This window comes from Bombina bombina, unplaced genomic scaffold (genome assembly GCF_027579735.1).
Source record: "Bombina bombina isolate aBomBom1 unplaced genomic scaffold, aBomBom1.pri scaffold_524, whole genome shotgun sequence".
Classification (NCBI taxonomy): Eukaryota; Metazoa; Chordata; class Amphibia; order Anura; family Bombinatoridae; genus Bombina; species Bombina bombina.
The window spans coordinates 267,209-282,656 of NW_026512272.1; the positions used below are offsets into that span (position 1 = coordinate 267,209).

At 40.1% G+C, this 15,448-nt stretch overlaps 1 protein-coding gene across 1 annotated transcript in view; it reads left to right on the forward strand.

Annotated features, from left to right (window-relative positions):
- Positions 1 to 15,448, forward strand: part of LOC128644199 (sodium-dependent multivitamin transporter-like) — a 258,026-nt gene that overhangs the window by 168,401 nt on the left and 74,177 nt on the right. The gene's annotated exons all lie outside the window — the stretch shown is intronic.

The window sequence follows — 15,448 nt, forward strand, 5'->3', positions numbered from 1 at the left end:
GTCTTAACCAATCAAATGCTTAATTTATGTCCAGTTGATAAATCCCAGTAGAAGTAGCCATCTACCTGTAGGTGTCACCCTTGTCCAAGAAATTACATTTGACACTACTCCAAGGCATAAACTGTTAGCCTCCTTTGATGTTGGACAATGCTGTTTATTGCCCTTTTATAAGAACATGGGCTATATGCGTCCTTTGAAGTTCCAGGAATGATATGAAGTAATGGTACTGACCCTCTCAAGGACTTCATAAGCCTTTAGTTCTGTGATGAGACTGAACAGAACTTCCAAGTATGTTCTTATCACAGTTATACTATCTGTTGTTTTCCAGTTTAGAACATATTTGCAAGATAGAAACTGGTTCCTTTGAAGCTCTGTTCAAAGAGATATCATATCCAGTTAGTTTCACTTGTCCCAAGAAACTGGTTTAGATATTAAGTCAGAAATCAACAAGAAATTGTAATCCAAAATTATACTGATTACAAGGGTAAGACCGTTTTTTATATATACAATTTAAAACACTATACAGGGTCACAGTGTGGCTCCTTTATACCTCGATAGGATAAAGGGTTAATATCTCCTTCAGGGTGATCATTTGAACAGCTTGAGGATTTATATCTGCAAAATGTGAGGTTTTTTAGGCTTATAGGCTGTGTGTTTTTTGGCTTTGAACAAACCGGTTTCACTTTCATTTTTGAAGTGCTGTGCAGCTCATAATAGCTTGGCACCCTTTTTCATTGCAGGGGAAGTCCTGTCTTACGCATCACATGACCGGGTGCTGTCTTTCTTTTCCTAAGATCCTGCTGCAGACCTCACTCCTAAGGAGAGCGTTTTCACTGTTAGCTGTTGGGGTCTAGGAGGTGATGACTACCCCAGCCATTGGGAGTATTAAGGGGCCGTTTTGTTTTAAAAAAAGCGTCTTTTTGCTTGTCCTTCTGGGGGTATATATAAAGCTACGGAGGACTTTGATACTACATTAGAAGGTTCCGCTCCTTCTGTACTGATTAATAATTCCTGTTTATATTGTGAGCATTTGGTTTTACTTACCTGTTTTAATATATGCTCTTGATAAAGACGTGTAATACGTTGAAACGCGTTGAGCAAATAAAAAACTTGTATCCTTTGTTGAAAGATTGTCAAGATCTTGTTTTGCTGTGCCAGGCCGGAATCTCCTTATTTATGGAGTAAGTTATTACATTTTTTCCATTATATACTGGATACTTTTGTCACTTGGGTTTTCATTCATTTACAGTCCAAAACTTTGGATACCCTTGAAAAATCAATATTTGACACCAGGACCCTGTGGACTTTTTGCCATCTGATGTCATATTTCTTTCCAGCTGTACAGATTCATCTTATGGAGTGAGTATACTGCACCCATATTAATTGGCTTTTATATACGCTCCAAGCCTTTTTTTTTCTCTTCATTTATTAGAGAAAATCATCTAATAGACCTGCGCCATCTATCACCACTATCTATTATATTGTGAGGAGGCTGTGGTTTGCCCACCTGCTCAATTTTGTTCCATTTGCCTAAACACTGTTCTAAAGTCTAAGAAGGGAGACAAGCCTGCTAATACTCATAGCGCTATTAGCCCTTCCGAGCCGTCTACTTCTCAGGAATCTGGGTCCAGAGAAATTATTACCCTTTTTCTTCTTAAAAGGGAAGAGTCCACAGCTGCATTAATTACTTTTGAGAATTAAGAACCTGGCCACCAAGAGGAGTCACACCCCAGCCAAAGGCTTAAATACCTCCACCACTTCCCTCATCCCCCAGTCATTCTTTGCCTCTCGTCACAGAAGGTTGGCAGAGAAGTGTCAGAAGTTTGAGATAGTCTCTTATGGAGGGTAGTACTCTTCGCTATGGAACTGTAGTTTTAAGTAATCCTATTAGCCTTTCAGTGAGAGCATGGGTGAAAGTTAAAGTCAGGAGATGCAGGGGGAGTTCTTCTGCGAAACCATCCCAACTCATATTAACAGTTCCTTGGTAATCGGCGTTGACGAGTTTCACTGCCTACCGTTCTTCACTCAAGTCCGTGTCAGAAGCGAGGCTACTATCTGTCACAATTGAAGGGACGTGTTCCTGTTTCACTGCGTAGATTCCGGTAAGATTATTGCATTTTTTCCGATATGTGAATGTACTGTTAACGAAACAAGATAGGGTCCCAGTGGGACTCCTTTTATCTTAATAAGGAATCTTGGGTTAATATCTCCTGAGGGGGGTTATTGAACAGGGGGGACTTTTTAATCATGCTCACAGCCTAAAGGGACATAACGGCCTTCTTTCATGACACGATGACTGGCAAGGCGCCCCTTGTGACGGGTGCGGTTTCCGTTGTTTGTTTTTCCCTTCCGTATGCTGACTGTGTGCGACCGAGAGTGTCTAGCTTGTGGGTTGTCTGGTTCACAGGAGGTGGTGAGTGCCCCAGCCATTGGTGCTGTCAAGGTGTGCCAGTTAGTTTTTTTTTTTTTTTTTTGTAATTCCAAGATTATGGAGGATTCTGATATGCGCGACACGGATGCCTCCCACACAGAGGATGTGACTTGCGATGAATATGAAATGGCCCGGGTAATTAATGCCCATCAGTTATGTCCCGGGTGCCGTTCTAGAGTACTTTCTTCTCCTGAATCTGGGAGTTTAGGATGCATTGAGCCATCCTCCTCCGAGGTTTCCATGACCCGTGAGGCGCGTACCCCAAGAACCTTTCCCGGCTACGCACGCAGGTGTCCCTATGGCCTTCACTCCTCCGGAGAGTGGCTTGTTTTCGCTGGAGGTTACGGCATGGTTCCGCATGGCCATTTCTATGGCGCTGTCCTATTTATATCTTTCAAGTTTTGCTTCAATATTGTCCGTGCTCAGGTAACCTAGGTCCATCGAGCGTGGCATCGCCCGATTCGGTTCGACCTTCTTGGGGAAACGTTGGCTTCAGAGGCTTCAGGGGCCCCAATCTCAGAGCCGAGGTCTCCAGTAGATCTAGCGAGGGATGATTTTGCCTTCCGCTATAGGCTGACTCGCCTTTAGTTCTTTGACATTTGGCATTGTTAGAGGATCCTAGTCCAGGTGGGCAGAGGGATCCAAGGCCTTAGAAGCTGGATGGCAAAATGGATATGACGTTAGGGGATGAAGCCAATCTCCTTACCGTCTTCATTTTTGTTTTCTGTTCCATTTCTGAGCTTGGGTCAATGAGGCCTCTATGGCTGGCTCGGTTGTCGTTTTCATTTACCTTGGTCATTCACCCGATGGGTGCTGCCTTTCATTTTATTTGTGATGGATGTGTTTAATTTGACTTTTCTTAAGCTCAGATCTGTTAGTTTTCATTTGTATAAATGTTCTTTTACTGGAATCGATACTTGTAACTAGTGGTCGCGTGGGCACTCACTTGGGAGTTGTGCAATTGTTGAATATTAGAGGTTTGTTTTCTAGTTCATTTATCGCTCCTTCAGGATGAATTTTCTTGGACCTTGAACAGTTCCAGAGTGCCCTTATACCAGGCTGGTACTGGTCGGGTACTTTTGCTGCTGTTACCAGGGTTCATGTCACTTTCTGGTGCTGAGAATGCCTCTTGGCCTATTCTATGGACTCCAGGCTCGAATCCTACTGAAGTTGAGGCCTGAGGTTTATATACAACTTCTCCGTACAGAGGGTTAGGCATACCAATCTAAGGTTGGTCAGTCCAGGCTACTCGCCTGGGCTATGACGACTTCTAGGTTCTTCAGGTCCCTCTTCTTGCAATGGTGAAGTACCATCCTTCCCCACTTTTGGAGGGATCGTCTGGTCGAGTATGCGGGCGTGTTCATCTCCTCTGTTCGAGCTCTGTTACTCTGAAGAGGTGGTGTGCAGGGGTTCCCTGCCTTCTGTGGGCGCTCCGTCTCTGGCGTTTGCCTGCTCAAGGTAAATTTCCTTGATTAATAGCTTCTTAAAGCTCTCTGTCGTCTATTTCATTCGGAGGTCCTTGGTCGGACTACGGTCTTGACATTCGGGTGTATTGCACCACGGCCTGTGGCATAGTGGATATTCTATCTACCTGGGATCTGAGAGACTAGGAGTCAATTCCTGGTTCTTCCATATTATCCTCGATGTTACGCTAACTTTGGCTTTTTAGTAGCAGTATCGTGGTTGGGTGCGGAGGGCCGCCTTTCGAGGGTCAGGCAGTTGTCCATTTTTCCTCGATACTCCGCTCGAGGTTTTGGGGGCAGTGCCTTTACGTTAATTCTCTAAGATGGCGAGCAAGGCCTTGGGGTATCATTTGCCTTCGGGGATTGATGCTACCCTGCCAGTGTGTGTATCACGTCTTGTCTCTTGCATATGAGATTTCTTGCAATCCATTTGCACTGGGTGCTGATCTCAGACGGAGCAGGAGTCCATTGTGGTTCTTGGGTTTGAGGCTATCTAGATTGCCAGGTCTACGGACTTTAGAGGTACGCTCCTTCTTGAAGGAGGCAGCTTAGGGTTCTTTCAGAGATTTGATCTTGTGATCTGTCGTTGTCAAGGACCCAGACCCTGGCCCATGTATCTCCATGGATTGGTGTGGTCGGTTTGGTTCACGCTTGAAGTTTGTGGTCCCGCGGCCCCCTTTCGCAGGGGCTGGGACAGTCAGGTAAATACAAATTCAAAATGAAATGGGCAGAGATAGCTGTAACCTCATTTTTATAATTATATAGACCTCCTCTGAAATTAGTAGGCCACTCTTGGACCGTGGCAAAATATAAATACTCAATGGAGGTAAGTAAGTTGAGTCTATAGCCGCTTTTGGGCTTGGTAGAGGATAAAACATTAAATAAATATATCAACAACAAATGATGAAATAAGTTTTCAACCATCATGGGTAACATTTTGTTCTTCTGTGAGCAAACACATGCATACAATTAATACCAAAATAATAGAAGTGGTATAATAGATCTTTTATGAATCTGTCTACTTCATTTCACTACAGAAAATGTGTTGTGCACACTTCAAAGTGTATCTATATCTGGAAATTGTTGAGATCACTGAAAAGAAGTATTGTTGATGAATGAAGGTGGTTGTCATGTAAAGAGAAGATAAATGCATTTGCATACGAAGTAAGCTCAATGGTGTTGGGGGGATAAGGGGTGATGGGGGGGGCGGAGCCATCAGAAACTCAAAGGGGTGAGGCTGGGAGCAAAAATAAAGAAATATAAGTTTAAGGCCGGGTTGGTATAGAAATATATCACAACTGGACCTATACGGTAAAGGGGTATATGTTGTATCTCCCATCGGGTAGCTGTCACCACTGGACGAAGACGAGTAAGGGATAGTGGATACGACCCGCTCATTCACGTAGAGCAGGAAAGGGTGAGGGGAGATACCTTCTTTTTTTTTTCCCCCTTTGCCTGTTCTTATCCGGTAAGCAATATGGGGGGGGGGGGGGGTAATAGTCGCCGGATACATATTATGGGAGCTTACATAGCCAAATAAACTAGAAATCAGGTGATATTATACTAACTAGGAACCTATTGTGTAAATTGGGTTGCGCTATGGGTAAATTAAGGACTCGCAACATCTCTGAATATCATATTAAGAATCTGTCAAAGTCACATCTAAATCAAGATAAATGGAAGCTTACAGGGCTCAAAAACTATTTCCTGATGTTGGTATGGAGAGAGGCATATCTGAATTATATGGTATACCATTAAATAAGTAAATGTAACCCAAGTTTAATATGAGCCAGCTTACCCTATATATCTAGAAAAAAAGGTACTATCATCAGCAAATACAACTAATATGAGGTAGGAGAATAAAATATACCATGTAGCCTTATTATATTCTGAGCTTTATGTAACTGTTAAAGGGTAATAGGTCCTGGGATATTGGTAAGGTGAGAGTAAAAATAATCACTGACAGAGATCTGCCGCCCCGGCCGCAGGTAGCACATCCTCAGTCTTGCCTAACATCTATATAAACTTATACCATCATATCTATTGTATGGACCTGTATGCACACATGGTAGTGGGAGATTTAGTTAAGATCTTGTTTGTGATCTATATGCAAGAAGCTTTAACGTTAGAGGTATCTAACTAGAGTAAATGTCTGAGCCAGTAAACTACGGCAAGGAGGCATAAATGAGTGTCCCTTCCATGAGGTTTGTGAGTACTATGTGCTTAAATAAAATGTGCCCGTATATACAATATATAAGAAGCATCTGATACATGAAGAGACACTCTTGTACTAAACTATCATATGGGACAAACATTGAAAATAAATACCATGCTGAATAAAAAATATAGGTAAACACTGTTCTTTAGCCTCCCGTACTAGTATTTGTGTGCCCACCTGCAGCCATTTAAAACCAAACTCTTTTTGTGTGCATTGAGCTCTTCTGTCTCAAATAATGTGGGTATATAGATATCAGATCTGTGAAGTCTGCCTTGTGAACCACTGTTTTCTAAGAGCTAAGCAAGCTAGGCATTGTGTAGAATAGCCGTTTCAGCCAACTTCACATAAACAGAAACATATAGACTAGACCTAGGTGCCAGCAGAGATTTAGAAGTCAAACTATGCGTGTCATTGTTACCCCTGTCCTGGTTTCATATTAAGTATAGAGCATAATCTGTCCTCATGTATATCGTAGCCTCATTACATATAGCGAGCAGCTGTACATAACTAAAAACGGCAATAATACTAGATAACATATAACCACAAATCAGTCATTCTAACACTACACTGTAAATAGGTGTGAATACATATATGCATATGTGAACAGTAAGCCAATACAAATAGCTTGTGAATCCAGCTGATGGCCTTCATAATGGTAAAACAAGATAAATAACCAATATGTACCCTAGATCTTCTTGGGTGTATTAAACTTAGAGGGAGAGTCCTGGGGTTGTAAGGTTCAGAAATATAAGTTCATGATTCTAACCAACTCCACGCCTGGGCCAAGCTCAGTGTGAATCCGATAGTATAGCTCTTATACTTGTGGCATTGAAACAGATGGGAGTCCCTCCAAGGAGTCCTACCCGTATTTGTCCCCAGAGGCTGGTCATTAAACCCCTCAACCTCATGTGGAAATGCCTCAATTAGGGGAGCAGGTGTGACACGTAGTATTCTTCTCTAGCTGAGACCTAGTCATCTAGTGACTTGGGAGTAAACCCAGCTGTCTATTGCTGTTTGTAGTTTCCCTGGGACCATCACATAATTGGGGCCGTCCTTCTCACACACTGGAGATGTAGCTGGTCGGTATGTGAGGGCAAGAAGTAGTTTGTCTCCCTGGGCGTAGCCTTGTAGGACAACCATGGGTTGTTCTAGCGGTTGATTGGGAAAATTTCTTGGATTTTCCTGGTCTCTGGTTCCCTTTTGGGGGACTGATGCGGTTCTTGTGTTGGCCAGGTACATTCTTGGCAGTCGTGTCCCGTGGGCAGACGTCTCATGGGTGGTTGGACCTGACGGACTCTAGGTCTGAGTGGTCTCTGGTTTGGCTTACGGTTGGTGTAACTAATGTGCAGTTACCTTGGCCGAGTTTTTCTGCCATGTCGCTTGTACTTAAAATATTGGGGTGTTGAATAATTCAGGCTGTGGTGCCTTTTCGAAGGGGCCGCCTTTTGCACCCCTCCACCCCCCGTTTTTTGCATTCATTGTCCTCTAGCTTTGGTATTTTCCCAAAAGTAATGAATGCAGCTGTGGACTCTTCCTTTATGAAGAACATAAATTATGCTTACCTGATAATTTCATTTTCTTCTGAAGGGAAGAAGCCACAGCTCCCGGCCGTGTTTTTATCTTTGAAGCGGCTGTAATTTTTGTTCTTCTGGCATTTTTTCACCCTGACATTTCTCCTATTGTTCCTTGTTCCCTTGGGAGAATGACTGGGGGATGAGGGAAGTGGGGGAGGTATTTAAGCCTTTGGCTGGGGTGTCTGGCTCCTCCTGGGGGCCAGGTTCTTAATTCCCAAAAGTAATGAATGCAGTTGTGGACTCATCTATTTTTTTTTTTTTTTTTTTTTTTTTTTTTTGCTATTGCCTCTGCGCACAGAGTTTTTGAGATTTCTGCTTTGCAATGTGACCCTCCTTATCTCTTTTTTCATGCTGATAAGGCAATTTTAGGAACTAAACTAGTGTTCCTCCCTAATGTGGTGTCGAATCGTAACATTAATCAAGAAATTGTTGTTCCTTCCTTGTGTCCTAATCCTTCTTCAGCGAAGGAATGTTTGCTTCACAGTCTAGATGTGGTTCGTGCCTTGAAGTTCTATCTTCAGACTACTCAGGAATTCAGACAATCTTTGTCTGTTTGTCATCTATACTGGGAAGCAAAAGGGGCAGAAGGCTACTACGACTTCTCTATCTTTCTGGTTGAGGAGTGTCATCCACTTAGCTTATGAGACAGCGGGACGACAGCCTCCTGAGAGGATAACAGCTCATTCCACTATAGCAGTGGCTTCCTCTTGGGCTTTTAAGAATGAAGCCTCAATGAATCAGATTTTTAAGGCAGCTACCTAGTACTCCTTACACTTTTTCTAAATTTTACAAGTTTGATGTGTTTGCTTCGGGAGAAAAGTTGTGTGCAGGCTGTGGTGTCCTCCCATTATTCATTGTGTCCTCTGGAGCTTGGGTATAGTTTTCCCAACAGTAAGGAATGAAGTTGTGAACTCTCCCTGCCTTACGGAAGGAAAATATAATTTATGCTTACCAGATAAATTCCTTTCCTCCCTGGCAGAACGAGTACACTACCCCGCCCGTAATTTATTTTTCTGATGGGCGGCTCCCTTTTTATATTTTTTCTGGCACCTTTTATACCCTGATGTTTCTCCTACTTTTCCTTGTTCCCTCGGAAGAATGAATGTGGGATTGGGGAAGTAGGAGGGATATTTAAGCCTTTGGCTGGGGTGTCTCTACCTCTTCCTGGGGGCCAGGTGTTGTATTTCCCAACAGTAAGGAATGAAGTTGTGGACTCTCTCTGCCAGGAAGGAAAGGAACTTATCTGGTAAGCTTAAATTATGTTATTAAATAGGCAATGCAAAAACCACTTTTCTTTCATGTAATTGGCAAGAGTCCATGCTCTAGTGACGTATGGGATATACATTCCTACCAGGAGGGGCAAGGTTTCCCAAACCTCAAAATGCCTATAAATACATCCCTCACCACATCCACAATTCAGTTTTACAAACTTTGCCTCCCTATGGAGGTGGTGATTTTCTTCTGTGATATGCGCTTCTCAGCATTTTGAAGCCAGATTCCTCTCAGAGTACAGTGTTTGTCCGAGGGAAGTGAAGGGAGTATCACCTATTGATTCTGTGGTTTTCCTCACGGGAAATCTTTTCATAGGTTCTCTGTTATCAGTTGTAGAGATTCATCTCCTACCTCTACCCCTTTTCAGATTGACAATATACTCTCATATTCCATTACCTCTACTGATAATTGTTTCAGTACTGGTTTGGCTATCTGCTATATGTGGATGGGTGTCTTTTGGTAAGTATGTTTTCATTACTTAAGACACTCTCAGATGTGGTTTGGCACTTTATGTATTAATATAAAGTTTTAAATATATGTATTGTAGAATATAAAAAGAAAATGTCAACAGCCAGACATGTGTAGAAAAAGTGGGTTGCTTTATTCCAGGATAAAAACAGGACATGTAGTTAAAAATTCAATAATTTGAATATATTGTATTTTGTGATTGGATAAATGTTTAGTGTATGTACTGTAATGTTGTTATTATATATTTATTGTAGGTAATCCTAAGTATTTATCAACATTCAGTTAATAAAAAGATATAAACAGGTATATACAACTGATATATATAAACTTGTTGTCTAATGTGAGCTTCTTATCTATATATAAAAACTAATAAAACATTTGTATAATTAGACAGAAATTTAATAACTTGTTAAAAGCATACATAAAATAAAAAGGGACGTCTCCCTTATAACATCTATTTCATCAGAGAAAACAATTGAATAACTGTAGTATATATTTCCGCTATTTGATAATCAGGTACCTGTTATATAGTGTAACAAATGATAATGTCCAGAAATTGGATTAAAAAAACTTAAAGATCCAAACGAGATGACCTCCCCGCTATTGTGGCGGGTGTGTGTTACCGGTCCGTTAGTGAGAGACAGGTATTTAAAAATATGTCATGTGACTTTTCCTACGTCACACTTGTGATTGTAGCTGTTTCAATATAGTTGTAATGTAACCAGTGATCCTTGATATTCTGTCAAGTGCTTATTATGTTGCAATTTTTTTAACTTTAATCTGTATGTGTATCAGAAGGTGTATTCCCCTATTCCGTGTGTAATTAGGGAGTCTTGGGGGAGATTGTAACTTACGCTGGTCTCTTAGCACACCTGATTTCTCTTTTAGTGTGGTCTTTGCGGTCACAATTAATTACCCTAATTACACACGGAATAGGTGAATACACCTTCTGATACACATACAGATTAAAGTTAAAAAAAATTGCAACATAAGCACTTGACAGAATATCAAGGATCACTGGTTACATTACAACTATATTGAAACAGCTACGATCACAAGTGTGACGTAGGAAAAGTCACGTGACATATTTTTAAATACCAGTCTCTCACTAACGGACCGGTAACACACACCCGCCACAATAGCGGGAATGTCATCTCGTTTGGATCTTTAAGTTTTTTTTTAATCCAATTTCTGGACATGATCATTTGTTACACTATATAACAGGTACCTGATTATCAAATAGCGGAAATATATACTACAGTTATTCAATTGTTTTCTCTGATGAAATCGATGTTATAAGGGAGACGTCCCTTTTTTATTTTATGTATGCTTTTAACAAGTTATTAAATTTCTGTCTAATTATACAAATGTTTTATTAGTTTTTATATATAGATAAGAAGCTCACATTAGACAACAAGTTTATATATATCAGTTGTATATACCTGTTTATATCTTTTTATTAACTAAATGTTGATAAATACTTAGGATTACCTACACTAAATATATAATAACAACATTGGATAAATGTTTAATGTATGTACTGCAATCACAAAATAAAATATATTCAAATTATAGAATTTAACTAAATACTCTACCCGTGCTGATCTAGCGCTGGACTACATTCACGACATATCAACCACTGTTTTCTTAGAGGGGAATACATTAGTCTAGCAGGGTCAATTCTTCTGCGCCTCATCTTTCTCACTACCAGTTAAAAATTCAAACCATAGTCTGACCGGTTTCGGTCTCCCTGACCGTAATCATAGACTAATACAGAACATGTGTACCAAACACTTAAGTAACATGTAGCATCTCCTGATTGGCTAAAAACAAACAATATGAATATTAACTCCATGTATGCTGACACTAATGAATCACTATTAATGTTAACATATCAAATGCATATATATATAAACATAAATAATATACAGGTGGCCCTAGTTTTACAACTGTTCAATTTACACTGTTTCAGAATAACAACCTTTTCTCTTGTAAGGTGTATCCAGTCCACGGATCATCCATTACTTGTGGGATATTCTCATTCCCAACAGGAAGTTGCAAGAGGACACCCACAGCAGAGCTGTAATATAGCTCCTCCCCTAACTGTCATACCCAGTCATTCTCTTGCAACTCTCAACAAGCAAGGACGTTGTAGGAGAGAGTGGTTAAATATAGATAGTTTATTTTCTTCAATCAAAAGTTTGTTATTTTTAAATAGTACCGGAGTTGTGCTATTTTATCTCAGGCAGTAAATAAAAGAAGAATCTGCCTGAGGTTTCTATGATCTTAGCAGGTTGTAACTAAGATCCATTGCTATTCTCACATATGTCTGAGGGGATTACACAGATGAGGTAACTTCAGCGAGAGAATGGCGTGCAGTTTATTCTGCTATCAGGTATGTGCAGTTATAATTTTTTCTAGAGATGGAAAACACTAGAAAATGCTGCTGATATCGGATTAATGTAAGTTAAGCCTGAATACAGTGATTTAATAACGACTGGTATCATGCTTACTCCCAGGGGTAATACCCTTATGATATTTACAATATAAAACGTTTGCTGGCATGTTTAATCGTTTTTATATATGCTTTGGTGATAAAACTTTATTGGGGCCTAGTTTTTTCCACATGGCTGGCTTAAATTTTGACTAGAAACAATTTCTACTGTTGTAGTATAAAAGTTACAGTTGGTGCAGTTAAAATTACAAACTGTGACATCCAGCTTCCCTCAAAGGCCCTCTGAATGCTATAGGACATCTCTAAAGGGCCCAAAGGCTTTCCAAAGTCTTTTATTGGGGAAGATAGGGCCACAGCTTGCTGTGGCAGTTGGTTGTGACTGTTAAAAAAACGTCTATTTCGTTTTTTTGATCCGTTTTTTGAACTAAGGGGTTAATCATCCATTTGCAAGTGGGTGCAATGCTCTGTTAGCCTATTATACACACTGTAAAAATTTTGTTTGATTTACTGCATTTTTTCACTGTTTTTCAAATTCTGACAAAATTTGTTTCTTTCATGTAATTAGCAAGAGTCCATGAGCTAGTGACGTATGGGATATACATTCCTACCAGGAGGGGCAAAGTTTCCCAAACCTCAAAATGCCTACAAATACACCCCTCACCACACCCACAATTCAGTTTTACAAACTTTGCCTCCGATGGAGGTGGTGAAGTAAGTTTGTGCTAGATTCTACGTTGATATGCGCTCCGCAGCAAGTTGGAGCCCGGTTTTCCTCTCAGCGTGCAGTGAATGTCAGAGGGATGTGAGGAGTATTGCCTATTTGAATGCAGTGATCTCCTTCTAAGGGGTCTATTTCATAGGTTCTCTCTTATCGGTCGTAGAGATTCATCTCTTACCTCCCTTTTCAGATCGACGATATACTCTTATATATACCATTACCTCTGCTGATTCTCGTTTCAGTACTGGTTTGGCTATCTACTATATGTAGATGAGTGTCCTGGGGTAAGTAAATCTTATTTTTTGTGACACTCCTAGCTATGGTTGGGCACTTTGTTTATAAAGTTCTAAATATATGTATTCAAACATTTATTTGCCTTGACTCAGAATGTTCAACTTTCCTTATTTTTCAGACAGTCAGTTTCATATTTGGGATAATGCATTTTAATTTAACATTTTTCTTACCTTAAAATTTGACTTTTTCCCTGTGGGCTGTTAGGCTCGCGGGGGCTGAAAATGCTTCATTTTATTGCGTCATTCTTGGCGCGGACTTTTTTGGCGCAAAAATTCTATTTCCGTTTCCGGCGTCATACGTGTCGCCGGAAGTTGCGTCACTTTTTGACGTTATTTTGCGCCAAAAATGTCGGCGTTCCGGATGTGGCGTCATTTTTGGCGCCAAAAAGCATTTAGGCGCCAAATAATGTGGGCGTCTTATTTGGCGCGAAAAAAATATGGGCGTCACTCTTGTCTCCACATTATTTAAGTCTCATTTTTTATTGCTTCTGGTTGCTAGAAGCTTGTTCTTTGGCATTTTTTCCCATTCCTGAAACTGTCATTTAAGGAATTTGATCAATTTTGCTTTATATATATGTTGTTTTTTCTCTTACATATTGCAAGATGTCTCACGTTGCATCTGAGTCAGAAGTTACTACAGGAAAATCGCTGTCAAGTGCTGAATCTACCAAAGCTAAGTGTATCTGCTGTAAACTTTTGGTAGCTATTTCTCCAGCTGTTGTTTGTATTGATTGTCATGACAAACTTGTTAAAGCAGATAATATTTCCTTTAGTAAAGTACCATTGCCTGTTGCAGTTCCTTCAACATCTAAGGTGCAGAATGTTCCTGATAATATAAGAGATTTTGTTTCTGAATCCATAAAGAAGGCTATGTCTGTTATTTCTCCTTCTAGTAAACATAAAAAATCTTTTAAAACTTCTCTCCCTACAGATGAATTTTTAACTGAACATCATCATTCTGATTCTGATGATTCCTCTGGTTCAGAGGATTCTGTCTCAGAGGTTGATGCTGATAAATCTTCATATTTATTTAAAATGGAATTTATTCGTTCTTTGCTTAAAGAAGTCCTAATTGCTTTAGAAATAGAGGATTCTGGTCCTCTTGATACTAAATCTAAACGTTTAAATAAGGTTTTTAAAACTCCTGTAGTTATTCCAGAAGTTTTTCCTGTCCCTGATGCTATTTCTGCAGTAATTTCCAAAGAATGGGATAATTTGGGTAATTCATTTACTCCTTCTAAACGTTTTAAGCAATTATATCCTGTGCCGCCTGACAGATTAGAATTTTGGGACAAGATCCCTAAAGTTGATGGGGCTATTTCTACCCTTGCTAAACGTACTACTATTCCTACTTCAGATGGTACTTCGTTTAAGGATCCTCTAGATAGGAAAATGGAGTCCTTTCTAAGAAAAGCTTATCTGTGTTCAGGTAATCTTCTTAGACCTGCTATATCTTTGGCTCATGATATTATTATTCTTCTTCAGCATGCTAATAATTTTATCTGTGATGCCATTTTTGATATTATCAGAGTTGATGTCAGGTTTATGTCTCTAGCTATTTTAGCTAGAAGAGCTTTATGGCTTAAAACTTGGAATGCTGATATGGCTTCTAAATCAACTTTACTTTCCATTTCTTTCCAGGGTAACAAATTATTTGGTTCTCAGTTGGATTCCATTATTTCAACTGTTACTGGTGGGAAAGGAACTTTTTTACCACAGGATAAAAAATCTAAAGGTAAAAACAGGGCTAATAATCGTTTTCGTTCCTTTCGTTTCAACAAAGAACAAAAGCCTGATCCTTCATCCTCAGGAGCAGTTTCAGTTTGGAGACCATCTCCAGTCTGGAATAAATCCAAGCCAGCTAGAAAGGCAAAGCCTGCTTCTAAATCCACATGAAGGTGCGGCCCTCATTCCAGCTCAGCTGGTAGGGGGCAGGTTACGTTTTTTCAAGGAAATTTGGATCAATTCTGTTCACATCTTTGGATTCAGAGCATTGTTTCAGAAGGGTACAGAATTGGTTTCAAGTTGAGACCTCCTGCAAAGAGATTTTTTCTTTCCCGTGTCCCAGCAAATCCAGTAAAAGCTCAAGCATTTCTGAAATGTGTTTCAGATCTAGAGTTGACTGGAGTAATTATGCCAGTTCCAGTCCCGGAACAGGGGATGGGGTTTTATTCAAATCTCTTCATTGTACCAAAGAAGGAGAATTCCTTCAGACCAGTTCTGGATCTAAAAATATTGAATCGTTATGTAAGGATACCAACGTTCAAGATGGTAACTGTAAGGACTATCTTACCTTTTGTTCAGCAAGGGAATTATATGTCCACAATAGATTTACAGGATGCATATCTGCATATTCCGATTCATCCAGATCACTATCAGTTTCTGAGATTCTCTTTCCTAGACAAGCATTACCAGTTTGTGGCTCTGCCGTTTGGCCTAGCTACAGCTCCAAGAATTTTTACAAAGGTTCTCGGTGCCCTGCTGTCTGTAATCAGAGAACAGGGTATTGTGGTATTTCCTTATTTGGACGATATCTTGGTACTTGCTCAGTCTTTA